General features: G+C 38.3%; 1 protein-coding gene across 7 annotated transcripts in view; it reads left to right on the forward strand.

The window, feature by feature from the left end:
• CHL1 (cell adhesion molecule L1 like) overlaps positions 1 to 23,291 on the forward strand; it is a 213,917-nt gene that overhangs the window by 17,530 nt on the left and 173,096 nt on the right. The window contains exon 2 of one of the 7 annotated variants that reach the window (XM_032149514.2): positions 583 to 643. The exons of the other annotated variants lie outside the window; for them this stretch is intronic. The gene's annotated coding sequence lies outside the window, so the exon portion shown is untranslated. The remainder of the gene's footprint in view (positions 1 to 582; positions 644 to 23,291) is intronic. 7 annotated transcript variants of the gene reach the window in all.

The raw sequence follows: 23,291 nt of genomic DNA on the forward strand, positions 1-23,291 counted from the left end.
GATTAGAATAGAGAAAGATTATTTCCAGCTTGTGCACTGTTAAAAGTTATTAGGAAAGAGGTAGAATTTAGAAAGCAAAGAAGAAATTGCATTGCAAAGAAGACATTCAATTGCAATGATTATTTCTCTGAAGCAAAATAAGTGTTCAAGGCCAAGTTAATGAGCAATTAATTTTTAGCAATATTTTCCACATATTCATAATCTAGTACCATTTGAGAAAACTTTCTGATGTGAAAAAATGTGATTTAAATACCTGTCTCAAGTTCTGAAAGGCTTCCTCACATATTATAAAACAAGAGCCCTCCCTAATTTGAGTCAGGTTAGAGAAATCCAAACATAGGTAGAATATTGATACCTTTACTACAACTACATTTGGGGAGTCAACCTAATGCTTGCTTAATCACTTCACAGAAAGATTGAGGAAGGCAGTGATACCCAGCATCATCGTAGGGCTCTTTGGTGCCAATAATCTATTGAGGTGCTTTTCGATTGTGAGATGACCAAGAAATTAGCTGATCCCAGCAGAAAAACAGAGCTCCTTCCTTACTATTCAGCTGGGTTAATTTCTTCTCTACATTTCAGAGTGCTGCTAATTCCATCCACTGACCCTTCTAAGGCCTGATTTTCAGTCCTAGGAGCTCAGGTAAGGCTATTCTCTAGACATAATATGCATGTGAAACAAAAAAAGAGAAAAGTAATAATAAGGACTTCAAATATTAGGATCTGACTATGAAATATTAGATTCTTTTAACTCTTGTATTCATGTAATCTTCCTACATTTTTCGAGTGAAAGTATTTCCTACATTTTTTAAGAGACATCAGTGTTACGTGCTACATTATCAATATTATTTTCTTATTGGCCATAGAAATGCTGAAATAATCGACGTGACTTGTTAAATCTATTTTACACATTGCATTTTAATTACATTTATAATTTTAAGAAACTTCACTTTTTAGAAAGATATAGACATGAATACCCTTGGTATTAATTAGTAATAGATGTCCTTACTTCTGATAGCCCTTACATAATGTATCCCTCTCTATGAGTGCTGTAGATTTTTCACTTGTATCTACAAATGCGGAAGATATAACTTATTAAAAGTTCAATAGGAATAAGTCCTCATGTGATGAGAGAGTATAAAGCAATAGTTACAGTGATGTGAAATATTATAACTCTGTCTTCTGGAATTATTCCTTGAAAAGATTAATTATGTATGCCTAATGAGATAACAGTGACAAGGCATAATTTAGAGATTATAAAGCTGAGAATTTAAATGCCTAGCATGTGTACACACACACACACACACACATAACTGCTCTTTTGCAAATCTTCATCACATCGATTGTGTTGAATCCATTGTCTTAGGCTATACATTCTCATGTTAGCAAAATGAAAACCTGAAAGTAGTATATTGAAGAGATACTATGTTGAAGAGATTCCCATGTTGATTGCAGCATTATTTACGATAGCCAAGATATAGAATCAACCTAAGTGTCCATCAACAGATGAATAAGGAAAACGTGGTATATACATACACGATCGAATAGTACTCAGTCATAATAAGAATGAAACCCTGTCATTGTGGTAACATGGATGAATCTAGAGGACAATATGCTAAGTGAAATAAGCAAGGCACAGAAAGACTAATATCCCACGTTCTCACTCATTTGTGGAGTCTGAAAAAGCTGATGTCACAAAAGTACAGAGTTATTAGTGACTCCGGAATATATCAAGGATGGGAGGATAGGAAGAGACTGGTGAATGACATAAAATTACAGTTAGATAGGAGAAATAAGTTCTTGTGTTCTATAGCATAGTTGGGTGACTATAGTAAACAGTATTATAGTTTGTATTTCAAAATAACTAGAAAAGAGGATCCTGAGTTCTCACCACAAAGAAATAATGTTTCAGGAGATGGATATGCTAAAGCCAATGTATACATGTATCCAATCATTATGATGTGCTCCATAGATGTGTATACTTGCTGTGTATCAATTAAAAACACAATTCAAAAATTGTCATGGGTTTGCTCTTTTTTTTTTTTTTTTGCAGCACAAAGTGACATCTATTTCTTGGCTACATGCTAGGTGATTAATTATAAAATGGCTCTGTGCATTGAAGCATCTCTTTCAAGAGCTTTACAACCTGACTTTTGGGAAAGATACATTGTATCTTTTGAATGATTCAACAGTGAAATTTATTTCTGAGTTTACCATTTTGTGATTTCTGAATTTTTTCACTTTCAGCATTTCCACTGGTGTTTTATTTACTGGTTCCACAAATCAGTCAGTTTCATCAAATTTGCCAACTGCAAGCCTAAACCATTGGAAATTGGCATAATGAATGTTCTGAGTAAGAATATATATGTTATTAGGAATATTTTAAATGTAAGAAAATATGATACAAACCTAGCTGCCAAAATATGGCAAGAATGTAAGGAAAAAATGATGTGTAAAAAATACCACTGTATTTCAAAGGGATAAAACTAATCAGATAGTATTTTAAAGCTGATGTCTTAATGGTAAAATTTTAAATTGAAGTACTATGGGGGAAATTGTCTTACTGGTATTTGCAGTTTGGGCTCAAAAAACCACCCATCTTTAAGGGTGTTTAACAGAATAATTCTAAATATTATAGTTTTATCTTTCCTTTTTGTTGTCCTGTGATTTTAACTTTGACATTCTTATATGATAATTGAAAAAGTCTCTTCACTTTTGTGTATTCTTTCTAATGTGATCAGGAGAAGAATTAAAATGAACATTTTCTTTCATAAAGCTGAGAATGAATTCTGAAACATTGTACCAGAATACTTTTATGAATGAAAGAATAGCCTTTGAACCCTAGGAGAGTCAACTCTACACCAACCCTGTCTGTTCAAAAAAGTCTGTTCTTACAGATGTCTTGTGTGAGATGTGGCTTTACCAAAAGTATCTGAACTTCAAATTTCTCCTATCACTGCCAACTACCCATGGGTATTGGCAATATATTTGGTAGACTTATTTCTTCTGTAGGCATATGCCATGGCCAAAGTGAACTCTACATTTTTAGGAAAGGCTGCTAAATATGGCCAATCACAACCAGAAAACTAGCATTTCTCCAGTTTGGCAGTGGTTTCTGGATGGCACACCCAGACTTACTTCCTTAAGCAATGCTGATTTATGGAAATGCTATGATAGAGGCTCAGAAGCTAACACTGAATTCAGCAGTGCAGAAAAACTCCAAATCATGTGGTTCTTCTTTGTCAATATTTTCACTAAGGCAGCGTAAGATATTAAATCACCTGGAATTTAGTTATGTGCCATTTCAGCAACCTTTTGTGCTCAGTCTGCTACAAGCTGCTTGTGCTCATTAGCAGTTTAAAAGTCTGCAGGGGGAGGAAATTTTCAATAGCTTGATTTTCCCCCACCCTTTGGTCCTGTGTGCATTGGGAAAGAAATTACCTTCTGTGCAATTCCTGAATAATTTGGTTTGATTATTAATAGATTCATGCTGAAAAAAGAACAATATCAGAAAAAAATTTACCCATGGGGTTGTAGCTGTGCTCCCAGATACAAAACAGGGAAAGGAAACAAGTCTCTCCAAGCAAAGGGTATACGTGTACACGTGTGTGTGCATGTGTAGCTCTGATTCTAAGAAGCCATTCGTTCATTTATTCACGCATCAAATATTTATTGAGCTGTGAACAAATCCCAGGCACTGTGAGGAAGACAGATTTCCTGCCCTCCCAGAGTTGCCATTACTAAGAATGTTAGCCAGTAAATGAGTAAACACATAAAATCTTTACGGGAAAGAAACAAAGGACTGTGGCAGAGAAAAATGGGAGGAGAAACTTACTTTAGAAAGGATTATCTGAGAAGGTGCCTTTCACGCTGAGCCAGAAAGGGAAGAAGGCAAACAGGAAAAGAGCCAGAAGAGCAGAGTTCCAGGCAGAGGGGAAGCAAGTGGAGAGGCGGTGTGGAGGAATCAATTTGGCCCGATCTGGAATGGACAGAAGGCTAGAACCTGCAGCGCAGTGAGTGTGGGAGAAACCAGCTGGCACAAGGTAAGCCTAGGGCAGATCACATAAGGCCTTGCAGGTCATGGACAACAATATGGATTTAAGGGCAGTATAGGAACTTCAAATGAATTCCAACAGTTAAGCTAGTTGATGTAATTTGTGTTTATATATATATATATACACACACACACATATATACACACACAAAACAAACCTTGGCTGTTGCATGCAAAGTAGATTGTCATGGAGAGAAGGACCAGTTGGTATTCCACAGGGGAGATAAGAACAGCTTAGGCTTGAATGAGGGTGTGATAAAGGGGATTTTATGAGCAAGGCTGTTTTATTATTTTATTTATCGTACTTCTATTAAGATGATATGGGTGCTTTGGGGGCTGTTGTAAATTATAACTCACAGCCCCTGTGCAGGAAACCTCCATAGGAAACAATCAAAGAATAAGCAGTTGTGAGATGACAAGGTTTAAGATACATGTTTTCAGGCTTCTTAATAGCAGAGTGGGTGGGTGATTTCTAAAAGAACTCAGGGCTGGGGTGGGTGAAATTTTGTGAGCTTCTGGATTGGATGAGGGTGTGCTCTTACAGAAAGAATTCCTGAATACTTTCTGCACTGAGAGAACCTGCTTATTAATTCTTACAGCAGTTATGTTTTAGAAGATGAAAGACACTTTCCATTCAATTATTGATCATAAGCATGATGTGAGTTGATTAAAATGGCATGATAATGGTATCATGGATTCTGGATATCTTTTTCCTTAATATATTCTGGTGTATCATATTTAAGTTTCCTCAAGTCAGTAGAGAAGATGTTACGCACATCCTCTTTTCCAAAGAAGGAATCATTTGATCATTTAAAGGTTTACTGAATAGAAAATAAATTATGTTGACTTTAGCACAAATTCCTGCCCTAAGTTTTGGCCCATATATTAATGATGTCAAGTGCTGCTAAATGTGTTCTTCTTCTATAAAAAATTAAAGTTTAAGCTTTGGATGCTAACTTTCAAATCTATGTGAAATGATATGATTTATTGGTGATATAAAGAATGACATAAAGAACAAAATCATACTTTTTTAAATTTATGAGGAAAAAGACAACACAAAGGAAAAATGGGCAAAGAAAGAGAACACGTTTCATGCAAATCAAAACCACAATGAGATACCATTTCACACCAGTCAGAATGGTTATAATTAAAAAGTCAAAAAGTAGGCCAGGCACAGTGGCTCACACCTGTAATCCCAGCACTTTGGGAGGCCAAGACGGGCGGATCACGAGATCAGGAGATCGAGACCATCCTGGCTAACATGGTGAAACCCTGTGTCTAACTAAAAAATACAAAAAAATTAGCCGGGCATGGTGGCGGGCACCTGTAGTCCCAACTACTCTGCAGGCTGAGGCAGGAGAATGGCATGAACTCAGGAGGCGGAGCTTGCAGTGAGTCGAGATCGCGCCACTGCACTCCAGCCTGGGCGACAGAGTGAGACTCTGTCAAAAAAAAAAAAAAAAAAGGTCAAAAAATAAAAGATGCAGGTGAGGTTGTGTGGAGAAAAAGGAAGAGAAAATATACTGTTAGTGGGGGTGTAAATTAGGTCAACCATTGTAGAAGACAGTGTGGTGACTCCTCAAAGACCTGAAGACAGAAATACCATTCAATCCTGCAATGCAATTACTATATATCTATTCCCAAAGGAATATAAATTATTATATTCTGTTAAAAAGACACATGCATATGTATGTTCATTGCAGCACTATTCACAATAGCAAAGACATAAAATCAACCTAAATGCCCATCAATGACATCAATAACAGACTGGATAAAGAAAATGTAGTACATATGCACCATGGAATATTATGCAGCCATTAAAAAAGAATGAGATCATGTCCTTTGCATGGACATGGATGGAGCTGGAGGCTATTATCCTTAGCAAACTAATGCAGGACCTAATGCAGGAAAACCAAATACTGCATATTCTCACTTACAAGTGGAAGCTAAGTGATGAGAAAACATGAACACTTAGAGGAGAACAACACACACTAGGGCCTACTTGAAGGTGGAGGGTGGGAGGAGGGAGAGGATCAGGAAAAATAATTAATGGGTACTAGGCTTAATGAAATAGTCTATACAACAAACCCACATGACACAGGTTTACCTATGTAACAAACTGGCACATGTACCCCTGAACTTAAAATGAAAGTTTTTTAAAAAAGAGAACACATTTCAGAAAAAAGCTCATATGGCCAAAATATGTACTAAGATAGATAATCTCATGAATAGTCAGGGAAATGCACATTGAAATCACAGTGAAACAAATTGTAGTTCATCTCTATCACTGAATAATACTCAGTATCTAAAAGGAATGGACTACTGATATATGCAACAAAATAAATGACTCTCAAAAGCATTATGCTAGGTGAAAGAAGGTTACATACTGTGGGATTTCATTTATACGATATTTTGGGAAGGTGAAATTGAAGGGATAGCAATAGAATCATTGTTTTTAAAGACTGGTGAGGGTGGTTGACGACTGACATGATGGGAATATTGTGTGCTGATTGTGGTGGTATTAATACCCAGTCTACCTTTGTCAATATTCATTGAATTGTACTTTTACAAATTTGGTTATTGTGATGTATGTAAATTATACCCTCAATGATCTGATTTTAAACATTACAGTGAAGTCAGGAGTGGTGGTATGCACCTGTAGTTCCAGCTACTCAGGAGGCTGAGGTGGAAGTATCTCTTGAGCCTGGAAATTCGAGGCTGTAGCATGGGTGTCCAACCTTTTGACTTCTCTGGGCCACATTGGAAGAAGAAGAATTGTCTTGAGCTACACATAAAATACACTAACACTAACGATAGCTGATGAGTTTAAAAAAAAAAGGTCCATGCATAATTTTTGTGATATCTGTCATGCCACCACAGATAAGCAAAGAAGTCCTCACACTCAAAGGATTTTACACCCATGCATGTAGAATGCTATAATTGCACCTCTGAGTAGCCACTGCACTCCAGCTTGGGCAACACAGTGAGATCCCGTCACCAAAAAGACTCACAATGAGAAAATGTTTTCATTTATCAGACTACAACAATGAAAATATGTAGTACAGAATCTTGTGAAGGTGTTAGGAAATGAGAACACTCATGCTCTGTTGGTGTGAGTGGAAAGTGGCATAACCTCCTTTTGGAGGAGGAATTTCACATCAGCTAGTAAAGTTGAACATGTTCTAACCCACACCTTCTTAAGTCTGATAAACATTTACAATCAGTTGTCTCTGAAGCCTACTACATGGAGGCCTCATCTGGATAGAACCTTGGTCTCCACGACCATCCTTATCTTAACCAAGACGCTCCCTTCTATTGATTCCAGGTCTTTAGATAAACTCCTTGGACTAGTTGCCAATTAGAAAATCTTTGAATCCACCTATGACCTGAAATCCCACACTCACCCACTTTGAGTTGTCTCACCTTTCCAGAATGAACCAATTTACATGTTTCATGCATTTATTGATGTCTTATGTCTCCCTAAAATGGATAAAACCAAGCTGTAGCCCGACCACCTTGGGCACGTGTTCTCAGGATCTCCTGAAGCTGTGTCGTGGGCCATGGTCACTCATGTGGCTCGGAATAAATCTCATCAAATATTTTACAGAATTTGACTCTTTTCATTGACACTAATCATGATTGTAAAATTAAGACTATAGTAATCAGTGCATTTTGAGCCCTCAGTTGTTCAAATACTATCACAGAAGATCGATATCAACTTTTGTTTCAGCTCCAGATTACAAGGTGAGCCTATTAGAGTGTTTATGTGTAGCAGACCCTAAACTTATTCAAAGAATCATTTGCTTAGATCTAAGAGAAATTTCCTCCCTTTTACTTTTAATATCATGGTCCTTGTGAAAGACCAGACAAAAAGTCAACCCAATTAGTTCCTTAAAAGAGGAAAAGTTTAAATCATTCATTTAGTATTAAGAACATAGATGCTACACCTAAACTTATCCAAGATATTAATCTATTGTGCCTTAGTATTTTATTGACTCAATTTATAAAAATATTGTATGTGTTCAGTAAAAATATAACTACATTTAAGACATAAATTTGATTTTATGACTTAGGTTTCTGTAAGAAGCAGCATACTTTTAACTGAGGCTTATGAATATAATATCACTTCATCTCCTTACAAAGTAATTAGAATAAAGGCAGCATATATTTTGTATGAATTAAAAAGAAGTACAAAATATTGGTCCCCAAAATTAAAATGTAAGTTCTTAACTACACATTTCTATGCCATATTACTTGTATTAGTTTCCTATTATGGTAATAACCAAGTTCCTCAAATTTAGTGGCTTAAACCAACATACCTTTTTCTGTTAGAGATCTGGAGTTTAGAAGTCCTAAAATCAAGGTGGCAGCAGGGCTGTACCTTTCTAGAAGCTCTAGGGGAGAATCTGTTTACTTGCATTTTTTTTAGCTTCTAGAGGCCACTTGCACTGTAGCTCACGGTCCTGTTGGAGCTCAGGGGAAGCTGCCCTCTTGCCCTTGGATGGTTTGCTGAAAAGTAAACTCAGAATAAGACATGTTAATGAGAAGAAAGCATAAAATTTATTTAACCATATGCATGGGGAGAATCACAGAGTGATTACCTAATTACCCAATCAAACCCAAACACTTATATAACTTCCTTTTAGAAGAGCAGGGGTAGATGGGAAATATAGGTAATTCCTTTGAGGGACATTACATGATTACTAGGGAAAAGTAAATGGATCCTTGGGAAAATGAGTAGATGGACTTGTAAATGATTTGGAAGTTGAATGAACCTCAGAGACAGGCACTATTTTGTAGAAAGACTGTGACAGTTCTGAATACATTCTTTCACTCCTGTCTTGAAATAAATAATGAAGTAACAGGGAAGGGAAGGAAAAACAATTTTTTTTTTTGGTGGATCCATCCTATTTTTATGAAGATAGGGGAAAAGTCTCTTCTAAGGCATATTGATTTCTAAGGGATTTTAATTCATTACATCCAGGGAACCATATTTTGGGGGGAAATTCTCTGTGTTTTTTTAGTGCCATCTTTCATTTTTATAGCCAGCAGTATAGCATCTTCCAATTTCCCTTTCTTTCTGGGCTCTGTCCTCATAACACCTTTTCAGATTCTGACTCTCTAGCTTCTCTTGTGTAAAGACGCTTGTTATACATTGGCCCACCCACATAATCCAGGATAATGTCTCCATCTCAAAATCCTGAATCACCTTACTCACATTTGCAAAGTCCCACTTCCAATGTAAGGTAATATATTCTCAGGTCCTAGCAACTAGGACATGAACATCTTTGGGGTCATTTTTTAATCAATTGCTCCACGCTTTAAACTCTTTTCTGGTTGAAATATCCATAAAATTAAGTGACATTTGGGTGAAATGTCACTATCTCTATCTGATATAAAACAATGATACTTAAGTGAAGTGTTATAGGAATACGAATTTGCACTATGAAGTTAATATTAGAAGGTAAATGTCCTCTAAATATTATCTTATGGAGGTAAGATAACTTTTGTGTGAGGACTATACCATCTTTTATTCTTAGAGTAATTTACTATTCAGAATGTGGTCAGTTTTGGCACATTGTCAGAACTGTAACTGTATAAGGAATAAAGAATAAGACCTATCTCAGAAGGTTGTTGCAATTATTAAATAAATTATTATTTTGGCATATAGACTTGCTATGTATTTACTGCAGTTGTTAACATTAGATCCATGTGAAGTATCAAAAATTGTATTATAATTGTCCAACAGGTTCTTCTTGCCCACTGCATGGATAGGGCAAATTCACTGAGACAGCAGTATTGCAGTAGAGAAAGAGTTTAATAATTGCAGGCCCAGCCAAGCAGAAGGACTGGAGTTATTTATTACTCAGATCAGCATCTTTGAAAGCTCAGAGGCTAAGGTTTTTCCAGGATAGTTTGGTAGGGAGGGGGCTAGGGAATGGGAAATTCTGATAGGTTGGGGCAGGGATGAAATCATAGGGGCCAAAGCTGTCTTCTTACATCAAGTCAGTTCTTGGGTGGGAGCTCCAGGACTGGTTGAATTAGTTCCTTGGTATGAGTCACAGATCCGGGTGGAGTCAGCTGGCCTGCCCAAATGCAAGAGTCTGAAAAATACCTCAAAGACCCATCTTAGGTTTTGACAATAATGATGTTACCTATAGGAGCAATTGGGAAGGTTACAAATCTTGTAACCTCTGGGGCAATGCTGGTTATTGTTTAACTATACCTACATCCTAATAGAGTTCAGGCCCCTCCCATAATCCTAGTCTTGTGGCCTTTTATTACTTTTACAAAGGTTGTTTTGGTCCCTGAACAAGGAGGGGGTAGTTTGGAGAAGGGCTATTTTTATCCTTGTTTTAACGTTAAACTATAAACTAAATTTCTCCCAAAGATAGCTTGGCCTATGTCAAGGAATGACCAAGGACAGCTTGAAGTTGAGAAGCAAGATGGAGTAAGCTATGTCAGATTTCTCTGTGATATAGTTTGAATATATATCTCCGCCAAATCTAATGTTGAAATGTAATCCCCAATGTCGGAGATTAGGCCTGGTAGGAGAGGTGTTTAGGTCATGGGAACAGATCCCGTATGGCCTGGTGCTGTCCTTATGACAGAGAGTGAGCACTCATGAGATCTGGTTGTTTAAAAGTATGTGGCTCCTCCCCAGCTAAGTCTCTCTCTAGCTTCTGCTTCCACCATGTGGTGTACCTGCTCCAACTTTGCCTTCTACCATGAGTAAAAACTCCCTGATGCTCACCCAGAAGCCAAGCAGATGCCAGTGCCATGCTTGTATAGCTTGAAGAACCATGAGCCAATGAAAACTCTTCCATTTATAAAGTACCCAGTCTCAGGTATTTCTTTATAGCAATGTAAGAATGGCCTAATACATTTATTGTCATAATTTTGCAAAGGTAGTTTCCATGTTAGCTTCATCAAATTGAGGGTTTGCTAGGATAGAAAAGTGAAAAATATCAATTAAAAGAACTCAAGGCCAGGTGCAGTGGCTCATGCCTGTAATTCCAGCACTTTGGGGGGCCGAGGCATGCAGATCACCTAAGGTCGAGAGTTCAAGACCAGCCTGGCCAACATGGTGACACCCCATCTCTACTAAAAACAAAAAAATTAGCCAGGTATGGTGGCACATGTCTGTAATCCCAGCTACTCAGAAGGCCGGGCCGGAGAATCACTTGAACTCAGGAGGCAGAGGTTGCAGTAAGCCAAGATCTTGCCACTGCACTCCAGCCTGAGTGACAGAGTGAGACTCCATCTCAAAAAGAACTCAAAAGGACTACGTTAGGTACTTACAGACTAGAGGATTATGTTAATGAAACTTTTATTCATTCAACGTATAATTATTGCCCACTGAGTATGTAACACATTTTCTGTTATGTTTAGAAACAGTTATGAGCAACTCAGAATGGTCTCTACCCTCAGAGAGTGTACAGTTTACCTCAGTAGGTAGATGATTAACAGACAAATAATAAGTGATGAATGTTGCACAAACTGTCCTTTATTTGATCCTTAGAGTTAGGTAGCATATTTAAATATTTTGAAGTTTGAAAATGAATATAAATTAGAGAGACATCCAATAAGGTAGAACTTGGGTTAATGTTTACTTTCCTCAAGCACAGGAACAGTATGCGAGAATTAAGAATTAATTATTAAAACACATCTTTATATTTCTTTATGAGACAACTCTTGAAGCAAAAGTGAAAGCTGGCTCGAACACAATTCAATTACTTACACACACGTATACACACACTTATAGTCACACACACACAAAACCACCACTGTCTGGGAACTAAACAATAATTGTACTTTTCTAGATATCTAAAATCAAGAGAGGAATAGTTAAGAATAGGTTATGGCCGGGCATGGTGGCTCACGCCTGTAATCCCAGCACTTTGGGAAGCCGAGGTGGGCAGATTATGAGGTCAGGAGATCGAGGCCATCCTGGTTAACTTGGTGAAAACCCATCTCTACTAAAAATTCAAAAAATTAGCCAGGCGTGGTGGCACACACCTGTAGTCCCCGCTGCTCGGGAGGCTGAGGCAGGAGAATCACTTGAATCTGAAGGCGGAGATTGCAGTGAGCCAAAATAGTGCCATTGCACTTCAGCCCAGGCGATAGAGTGAGACTGTCTAAAAAAAAAGGTTAATCTTACTTTTTTTTTTTTTCTTTTTGAGACAGTCTCGTTTCATTGCTCAGGACGGAGTGCAGTGGCACGATCTCAGCTCACTGTAACCTCTGCCTTCAGATTCAAGTGATTCTCATGCCTCAGCCTCCTGAGTAGCTGGGACTATAGGCACGCACCCCTACGCCCACTAATTTTTTATATTTTTAGTAGAGACGGGGTTTCACCATGTTGGCCAGGCTGATCTTGAGCTCCTGGTGTCATGTGATCCACCTGCTTCAGCCTCCCAAAGCGTGGATCCCAAAGTGGGATTACAGGCATAAGCCACCATGCCAGGCCGAAAATTCTGTATTCTATTATGTATTATATAATAGAATATTTTATATATATACTAATATATAATCTAATATATAATTATATATTATATTATATAACTAATATATATATAATTATAATATATAATTCATATATAATTATACACGCATATATATATTATTTTATTATTTTATTATTATTTTTTTTTTCTGAGACGGAGTTTTGCTCTGTCGCCCAGGCTGGAGTGCAATGGCGTGATCTGGGGTCACCGCAATACTGCAACCTCCAACTCCCAGATTCAAGCGATTCTCCTGCCTCAGCCTCCCGAGTGGCTGGGATTACAAGTGTGCACCACGCCCAGCTAATTTTTGTATTTTTAGTAGAAACGGGGTTTCATCATGTTGGCCAGGCTGTTCTTGAACTCCTGACCTCAGGTGATTCACCTGCCTTGACCTCCCAAAGTGCTGGGATTACAGGCATAAGCCACCATGCCCGACCTGTAGTACCTATATTTTTTATTTTTCTCCAATCTTTTAATCTTTTAATCATTCTCCAAAATGTTGCCTTTCTTCTCAATGCTTAGCAAACAATTTGATAAAGAAGGATCCTTTTCTAAGTTGACTTTATATAGGAGAGTTTTGAAAACAGAATAAGAAGGGCATATTATTCCTTGTCAAAATATTTTCTTGTTGAAAATGGGAAATTTTTACTAAAAGCTGAAATGCATGGCAGATTAATTTATGCCTATTACTTCAGGTAAATAATTTCATCAGGAGTCTTCATAGGTAAAATGAATGTTTATGCCTGATAAAAAAGTAGCAGTTGTTGATTTCAACAGGGTTTTAAAGAAGCATAAATGTTATCCACCTCTTCTTTCCATCCCATGCACATCTTACTTTTACTTTAGTAACTACCACCCATGAATGTCCATCTATTAAACCCAAGCAGAGAGTAGTTTTTAAAATATTCCTTTCCTTTTATAGACAAGCTATATAAGAAAGAAACACAAGGAACAAAAAATGATATCTTATTCTGGTGAAGGAAATCTAAAGTTGGGGTCTAGAATACAAATAACACCTGTGTGCAAGCTCCAGTGATGCCATTTCCTAGTACTGGAGAGCATTGTGACTCTGAGAAAAAGAGGGAAGACAAACATATGAACAGAAAACCTCGTCTTTTCTCAAACATCCTCAATGACTGTTACATGAAAATGAGGGCTATCAGGCTCATATCATTTTCAAAGACAATAGGTGATACGCTTGTGGAGAACAAATACAAAAGGCATGCATAGAAATAAAAAGTGATGAAAAATAGACTGAATTTTGGAGACAATAGCATGTGTGGAAGGACAGGTGCTACAGATTTAATGCTGACAGAGAAGAAATGTCAGCTTTCTTTATTACCAGTAGCTCTCAGCTTTTCAGGCAAATCGTTCTTCTTTATACTCTACATTCTTTCTCCTCACGGAGTTCCTTCTTGATGCCTCTTCCTACTTCTTCACATCTTTCTACTTCTTGAGATACCTGCACTCATTGCTTGCACTTCCATTAGTGGTTTTGTTACAGTATTGCGCTGTGTCTTTCCAGGAGTGGAGCCAACGCGAAGGAAGCCCAGAAATGCCTGTTAAGGGAGACTATGAGGTGATGACAGCACTCTTCTTTTTCTCTCTTGTGCTTCTTGCAATTAACACCCACATCTATCTATCCATCTATTTGTGTATCTCTGTGTCTGTCTGACTATCTATCTATCCATCACCCATTCATCTACTCATTTATTTTGGCATACAGCTTTTCGATATTTTGGCATACAGCTTTTTATGTAGATATTAAGTGTTCAAGGGGATCCCTGCACATGGATGTAGTCATGTTTGCATACACTCAGTGTAAATATGTGCACGCACACACACACACACACAGCAGGGGAAATATTTCTTAAATGACTACACCTAAGTGGTTACTTTCCATCTCTATTTATTTTCTTCTGTGGAATAATGCAGACTATAACTAACATAAATTGAATGCCCATGAGACCACATATCTTCACATGGTAGAGAATGTGTTATCGCAGCAATTTTATAATGGCTCATTAGCCCCTGTGAGGGGCCAGTAATATGGGATAGCAATGGGTTTCTATCAACTCCATGAGGGAGATAAGTAAGGTGGCATCTTATGTAGATTTCTAAATCCTCTACTTTGAAATCAGCTCAGTAGCATATTTTAAACTCAAAATAGAATGTCTTCTGGGTCCTAATGATTGATTTAATGGTGGATTTGACCATATGTGTATCAGATGTAAAAAGTATTGTCCACTAAGTGGAGTAAAAATGATATTTTACAGAAGGAAAAAAAAACTGATTTAAATCTTTAGATTCTCATGGGATCTCATTAAGGTTCTCTTTCTCTAATACATTGTGCAGCCTAATAGTTATCAGCAACGCTGCAGTGTGCATTGCTGATAGGTTAGTTTACACAGGATTAATTGTGTAATTTTGCAAGCAACCAGCACAGTGAACATTGATTTTTGCATTAGCCCCATGTGTTGTTTCCAAGGGGACTCTGCTTTCTATTTTAAGGTGGTGTTACATTTCACTTCTTATTAATTATAATTTCTGCTAGCATGTTTTATGCCCAATATGATTTATTAAAAATCCTTCATAATCTTTTTTTCCTAATTGTTATGTCCTTCGGTAACTTCATTAATTTTGAGCACTGATGTGTAAAAAATGGCAGGAGAAAATGGCATTCACAAAAGGTTCTCTGACCAGCCAGTTTCCCCATGCTCCCGTTGATGAGTTGCCACAAATCTTTTGCTAAAATACAGAAACAAATTCAGTTGCAGCCACTCCAGGTATGCTAAGTGAATAATCAATGCAGGCAACAACCTGACAATACTGCATTCCTCGAACCAAAAGAAGTGCTGGCTATGCAGAACTCAGTCCATTTTCCACAACGTGTAGCTTAGTATTTTCCAGAAATACTTGTGTATTTGGAAGAATTAGAGGAAGGAATCTTTTGTTTGAATTTACCACATAATAGCTTAGTTCAACACTCAGCTACTACATTTTATCCACTCTTGGTGGGATTATGAAATGCCTATTGAGGTTTCAGTGGAATCTTTATAGCGGGACTTGATACTTTCCTACTTGGTTTTGAAAAAACAAAACAAAACAAAATGTTGACTGTGCACAGTTTAGAACTTAATCTTTAAATTCGTTTTGCCTTGAACTTGAAAATCAATTATCTGTCTGTGCCCCACCACCTATTCCCTCATCTCAGCCTTCATGAGATAAAATTTCTCTCCCTCTGGAGCACGTGGTCTCTCAAAGGGGAAGAGTCACATCTCCTTGTCTGTTCAGCTCTTGCTTTGTTTTGTTTAGGGTGGATCCTCTCTCCTCCTTATCCCCATGAGTTTCTATTTTATAAAGGCCCAATAAGGTTCTGTACAAAGTGGGTACTTAAAATGTGTCCTGAGTGACCAACTGGCCCCCACTGGAAGAACTCTTTTAAACACTCTGTTACCAGAGCTTCAAAAAGGGCTTGTTTCTGAAGGATCAAAGGATCTCTTGTATAATAAATTCTGAGCATTCAGTACATAATGGAGAGAAGAAAACATGTCTTTTAAGCTCCTATATGATGCCTGGATTATGTGAAGAGATGAAGGAAGTGGTGACTCTTTCTGGCTTTTGTGTCATTCACATTAAACAGGAATAGATGAAAGCAAAGGCTTAACACTGACAAAATCCCAAGTAGGAAGGCTCTGCATCCACAGCCTGTTCGCACATCCACAACAAACCACCAGCTGATGACTTGAAAAAAATATTATTTTCTTTCATAGTAAAAGACTGACTTTGTTTTGTGCCTTTTTAAACATCCACTTTCAGAAAGTATAAACATTTTTTTTGGACAGAGCAATTGGGTTAAAATATTGTTACTGAAGGACTAGAATTAGAATCACAATACTTGGGTGCCACACTTGACCTTTGTCACTTGTTATGTATGACACTAAGGAAGTAATTTACTCCGTAAATTAATTTTATTTTTTGTCACTTATAAATAAACCTAGTAAAATGAACATGAATAGTTGTTTCAAGGGTTTAATTTAAAAATCATTGTTACATTGTGGTAAAATGTAGACTCTTACATTCTTATAGGTAGATTGCAATAAAACTCTACTAAGCAATTACAATAGACTTTATTTCTCTAAATTAAGGCTGAACAATCTCTTTTTTCAATTCAACTTTGTGTGAGTAGTTTGAATGGCCCAGATCAGAGATGATTTTTGAGACTATTGTTACTGTGTTCAATATATTGTGCTCATGAAGGCACGTGCATATTTATGGAGAAAGAATCCTTAGCTTTCCCCAGATGCTCACATGTGTTTGTGATCCTAATGGGGTTAAGAACCCTTAACCTGATAATCTCAACCAATTTTCCTTTCACATTAAGTGGGAGTCCTACTATTTTAGTATTAAGTACTCGAAAGATGAATTTTATATGTTGCTTTATATTTACTATCGGTTTTGTCTAACAGGAATTTTGTGCAGTAAAATATCTACCTTTCAAATTCCCTGGGAGGAGAAAGACAATGCATACTGGAGATATGAACACTTTTCCCCAATACTTATAAAAAATAAAAATAATTACCTTGGTGATTTCCCATAATTAAGGCAGATTTTTTTTCCTTCCTCCTTCCTCTCCTCTCTTTTTTACGTTAACACCACCACCCTCATCATTACCACTGCCACTTTTATCTTTTCCCACTTGAACTGAGCAGATAATTGCATATGTACAATTTCCTAGAGAACTGAAGCAGGCCTAGCGCATAGTTGAACTAAGTTTCAAAGTTTGCAAAGTAAGACTGGATTAACTATATTTTCTGCTAAGTGTTGGTTTTAATAAAAAAAGAAGTTTATATTCATTGAAATTTTCAATTGGGAGTATATGTTTTAAAATCTTATTTCTTCCTTTTTTTTTTTTTTTTTTTGAGACAGAGTCTCATTCTGTCACCCAGGCTAGAGTGCAGTGGCACAATCCTGGTTCATTGCAACTTCTGCCTCCTGGGTTCAAGCAATTCTCCTGCCTCAGCCTGCTGAGTAGCTGGGATTACAGGTGCCCGCCACCATGCCTGGCTAATTTTTGTATTTTTAGTAGAGACAGGGTTTCACCATGTTGGCTAGGCCGGTCTCAAACTCCTGACCTCAGGTGATCCTCCCTCCTTGGCCTCTCCAAGTGCTGGGATTACAGGCGTGAACTACTGCACCCGGCCTAGACTTTATTTCTTAATCTCTAAATGTGTTTGGTGTGACACTCAACTATACTTTCAGCTTACCTAGCCCAATATAAATTTTATTTTAATGAATGGTTTCCAACATTTTGACTCTCCTTATGTTAAAAATATCTCTGGATTGCCTTATATTTGATTTATGTACTTATCAATATTTGGCAGGAATGCAAGTCATGGCAACAACTGATGGTTGACCAGACGTTATGCTTAGAATTCATATATTCATCTCCTTAACTGAGAAGGTTTTGGTGTCTACCATTACTGACCTCACTGTGAGGAGGCACAGGAGAATCACGATCTCATTCTGTATATTGGCATGTTGTTACACATTATTAATTTGGTCTTTTGAGTGATACAACTGTTTTTGTATATCAGTGTGTTTGTGCACTGTCCCTGGAGCTCTTTGTACTGAGTTATTTTTATTTCATTTTCATTAACAATATTTTGGGAATTGTCATTAATTTGTACTTTTTCTGCCTTGCACTTTATAATAATTAGCATATTGTTATAGTAAATTTGAAGTTTAATAATTAAGGTAACATTTAGATCCTGTCAATAACTATAGCCTACTTCATTTTTTGAACATCTTACTATGCCCCTTTGTAACAGTTTTAGGTTTTTTAAAGAGCCATTAGAGTCACTTATTCATGCTCTGCTGATTAGCTATTTATTTTCACAGTTTTACAAGTTAGATGTTTGTACTTAGATAATTTTTACAGATCGAAGTTTCTATTTGCTCATGAGTAGCTATAAAATAATAATTATCATTAGGTTAGACATTTTCTGTGTTACACAGTTTGCCATTTATATATTCTTATTGCCACCCTGTGAGTGAAGTGAATCAGGGATTGTTAGCTCCAGTTAAAAAAAAAATGAAGAAAGAGACATTCAGAGAGGTAGGCTAAATGGCTAGCTAGTAAGTGCCTGATATGGTGCTGTTCTGTTCATTTAACTTTACATTTTAGTCTAGAATTTTCTCTGTTACTCCACTTCCTTCTCTACTCAAAGACCTTTTTATAAAAGAAATGAAGCAGCACTTTAAATTTGTTCTCTAAGTTTAGGGCTGTATTCAAACCATTTCTGGGAAAATCAATTTGGTCCTTTCTTTCCTCCTTTTATTTTTTCTTTCTCTCATAATGAATCAAAACATCCAGCATCCTTGAAACCTTAAAGGCATCTGAGAATACAAAGATACCAAACTAGAGTTATCTTCCTGACACATAAATCTGATCTTGTCATTTCCTACTACAAATCCACAATGGTCTTCTTTTACAAGATAAAGTTTAATTATCTGAGCATGACACCTAGGGCTCTTCACATTCTGTGCAATCCAACTTTTCAGCCTCATCTCTTTTTATTATCTATTGCTTGCCCTCATACACCTCATCTTCAGCCTCCCAAATTTCATATATCTTCTTGACTATGCCCTGCTCTTTTAGGCTTCTGAGTTGCTTCTCTTGCTTTTCTATACCAGCCCCCAACCCCAGTAGGAATGCCATTCTTTCCTTTGTAGCTTGCTAAACTGGGCCACTTACCTAACCAAATAACTATGTGGCTTTGGAGAAAATACTGTTTTTATTTCTTAGCATGTTTATTTTGATGCAAAAAAATGTAACGCATGATCATTAAAAATATATCTATTAAATTAAGTCATCTTCAATCTCTCCTTACCACTTTCCTCCCATAAACAATGGTAGCAATTTGATGTTTTTCTTTCCAATGTTATTTCTCATGTAGACATTGATACATAGTATTTTTTGTATGAGCAAAATTAAGCTCACATCCTATATAAAATTTTGTAGTGCTTTATTTCGCCTAATATTATACAAAGTCTCAGCATTCAATATTCTTTAAAAACACAACTTTTTAAAATTATAAACTTTTCTAATACGTAACTATGTTCTACATATTTAATTATTTCTCTATTATTGGGCACTTAGGTTGTTACCCAAATTTTATTGTTATAAATTACACTCAGTAAAGATTTTTCCATTGGTATTTGGTCATATATTAATATGTTTAATCCAAACTTAGATTTCTAGATCTGTGCATACTGGCCAAATGAACATAAAAATCTATGTTAGAATATTTAAAGAAGTCAAAATGCTCATAATGTTAAGTAGAGATAAACAGCATATGATTTTTACATATGTAATGTATTCATACACATATCTGTATGTGTGTATGTGTGTGTATATGAGTGTAGCTATAGCACTGGTTGAGTATTAATGGATCAATTGGGGAAGGAAATACACTAAAATATTATTTTACAGATGATGTCCATTTTATTATGTATACGTGTGTGTATATATATATGTATATGTGTATGTATGTATACATATATATTTGTATTTTACCAAATATCTAGAGTGAGCATTTGTTACTTTTATAATAAAACAAAACTCCCACAATTATCCACCTTAACCAATTTCTGTCTCCTACAAATCCTTTCCAACCTGACTTCATGGGTAGAAAGCAAGTTTCTGCTGGTGAAAGAGTGAAACTACTTGAAAATTATTTATTGTCTCCCAAGGTTCACTGCAGCATGAGACCTTACGTAGTTATCAAGACTAAAATACAAAGACAGCCCTGAAAATAGCTGGGGAGTGTGGACAAGTACGGAAAATTAGTGACATTTAAAGGAAAACAAAGTTTAGCTCTTGATTTGCTTTGGGAGAGGACGGGATTCTGAGGCCCTCATGCTGGTGATGCACGATCTTGGAGGGTGGTCAGGGGTTGAAAGCCACTTGAGCAAATACTCAGTCCAAAGCAGCAGGTGCAATGGCTCAAGCAGGAAACAGAGTAATATCCTGAGATTGGCTATGTTTAGACAAGTTCCTATTTTGGGGACACAGGGCTCCCCATTCATGGGTGTGCCTTGAGTGCAGTGCCAGACACAGAACAGTCAAGTAATATGTTCTTGGATGAATAAACAAAGACCCTTTGTACAATGCTCTGGGACAGAAAGGCTTCATAATAGTGATGTTAACATCTTTTCATACCTAAATAAGCCTAAAAGACTTCCAGGCAGTTTTCATATGTATTTCAGTGTGACTTAATGATTTATAATTCTGCTTTCTAAACATTATTAAAAATATTTGTGTCACTAAGCTTGCAGCCATAAAGAACAAGAGTTTGCTTTAAAGGTGTACTGATGCTGCGATAACACCCACGGCAATATTTAAGGTTATCAAAATTATAAAGCTCCATCCTGGAGAAATGGTCATGTGACATTAGGCAATATGTAACACAATTATGTCTTAGTGTGGTCATTGTTAAATGAGGACATTAAAAAAAAGCAAAACAGTATCTACCTCATGGGTTGTAAGGATAAAATGAGTTAATAAAATGTAAAGCACTTAGGACAGTGCCTGGCCTATAGTTAGCCCTGTATAATGTATCCCATTATCATTACCAAAGAAGCTTGACATTGGTATTAACTTGCCCGCAATTTACTGGTGTGATCAGGCATTAGTTCAAGGTGATATCTGAGGTTACTATCACAGACATTTTGGACTATATAGGAAAACATAGTGCTTCTCTATAAATTGTTTGCCGAATTACTACTGCAAATTTTAGTGGCCTTCTACTTCCGGGGAGGCCATCTCTATTTGCATTAGAAAGTAATATAAAGTCAAAACTGGGTCGTATTTGAGATCTAAAAGATTATCTATTTGATTTATTCTTAACTTAAAACATTGACATTTTTGGGAATTGCTTTCAAGACTGTTTCAAACATGATTTCTTTTGATGTACTATCTTTGATAGTAGTGAGAAAACAAGAGATGCCTCTGCCGTCATACTCCAAGGTGGGAAACAGAGGACTAGCACCTCCAGAAGACGGCCTCTGGCTTCTGGGAGGTGAGGCTTTTAAGTTTCATGATTTGGTATTGGTGCTGGTGAGAGGTGACAGCCTGCTGGCAGTCCTCACAGCCCTCGCTCGCTCTCAGCACCTCCTCCGCCTGGGCTCCCACTTTGGTGGCACTTGAGGAGCCCTTCAGCCCACCGCTGCACTGTCGGAGCCCCTTTTTGGGCTGGCCAAGGCCAGAGCCGGCTCCCTCAGCTTGCAGGGAGGTGTGGAGGGACAGGCGTGAGCGGGAACCGCGGCTGCGCGCGGCGCTTGCGGGCCAGCTGGAGTTCCGGGTGGGCGTGGGCTTGGCGGGCCCCGCACTTGGAGCAGGCGGCCGGCCCTGCCGGCCCCGGGCAATGAGGGGCTTAGGACCCGGGCCAGCGGCTGCAGAGGGTGTACTGGGTCCCCCAGCAGTGCCAGCCTACCGGCGCTGAGCTCGATTTCTCACCGGGCCTTAGCTGCCTTCCTGCGGGGCAGGGCTTGGGACCTGCAGCCCGCCATGCCTGAGCCTCCCATCCCCTCCATGGGCTCCTGTGCGGCCCGAGCCTCCCCGACGAGCGCCACCCCCTGCATCACAGCGTCCAGTCCCATCGACCACCCAAGAGTTGAGGAGTGCGGGTGCACGGCACGGGACTGGCAGGCGGCTCCACCTGCAGCGCCGGTGCAGGATCCACTGGGTGAAGCCAGCTGGGCTCCTGAGTCTGGTGGGGACGTGGAGAACCTTTATGTCTAGCTCAGGGATTGTAAATACACCAATCGGCACTCCGTATCTAGCTCAAGGTTTGTAAACACACCAATCAGCACCCTGTGTGTAGCTCAGGGTTTGTGAATGCACCAGTAGACACTCTGTATCTAGCTACTCTGGTGGGGCCTTGGAGAACCTTTGTGTGGACACTCTGTATCTAGTTCATCTAGTGGGGATGTGGAGAACCTTTGTGTCTAGCTCAGGGATTGTAAACACACCAATCAGCGCCCTGTCAAAATGGACCACTCGGCTCTACCAATCAGCAGGATGTGGGTGGGGCCAGATAAGAGAATAAAAGCAGGCTGCCCGAGCTAGCAGTGGCAACCCGCTCGGGTCCTCTTCCACGCTGTGGAAGCTTTGTTCTTTCTCTCTTTGCAATAACTCTTGCTACTGCTAACTCTTTGGGTCCACGCTGCTTTTATGAGCTGTAACACTCACCGCGAAGGTTTGCAGCTTCACTCCTGAAGCCAGCGAGACCACGAGCCCACTGGGAGGAACGAAGAACTCCAGACGCGCTGCCTTAAGAGCTGTAACACTCACCGCGAAGGTCTGCAGCTTCTCTCCTGAAGCCAGCGAGACCACGAGCCCACCAGAAAGAAGGAACTCCGAACACATCCGAACATCAAAAGGAACAAACAACTCCAGACGCGCCACCTTAAGAGCTGTAACACTCACCGCGAGAGTCCGCGGCTTCATTCTTGAAGTCAGTGAGACCAAGAACCCACCAATTCCGGACACACTGGGATCTGAGTTTTGAGGTTTGATTGTGCAACATGCTTGAAAGATGGCCTCAAGGTTTGTTTGGCTGCCTCAGCATTGGTGGTGGGAAGACCAGCGTTTGAATGATAAAAGATTTGGACCTGGTGTGGCAGCCTTTGGCCTCAGGCGCTGCTCCACTTGCTTGGAATTGGCT

This window comes from Hylobates moloch, unplaced genomic scaffold (genome assembly GCF_009828535.3).
Source record: "Hylobates moloch isolate HMO894 unplaced genomic scaffold, HMol_V3 SCAFFOLD_4, whole genome shotgun sequence".
In the NCBI taxonomy this organism is placed as follows: domain Eukaryota; kingdom Metazoa; phylum Chordata; class Mammalia; order Primates; family Hylobatidae; genus Hylobates; species Hylobates moloch.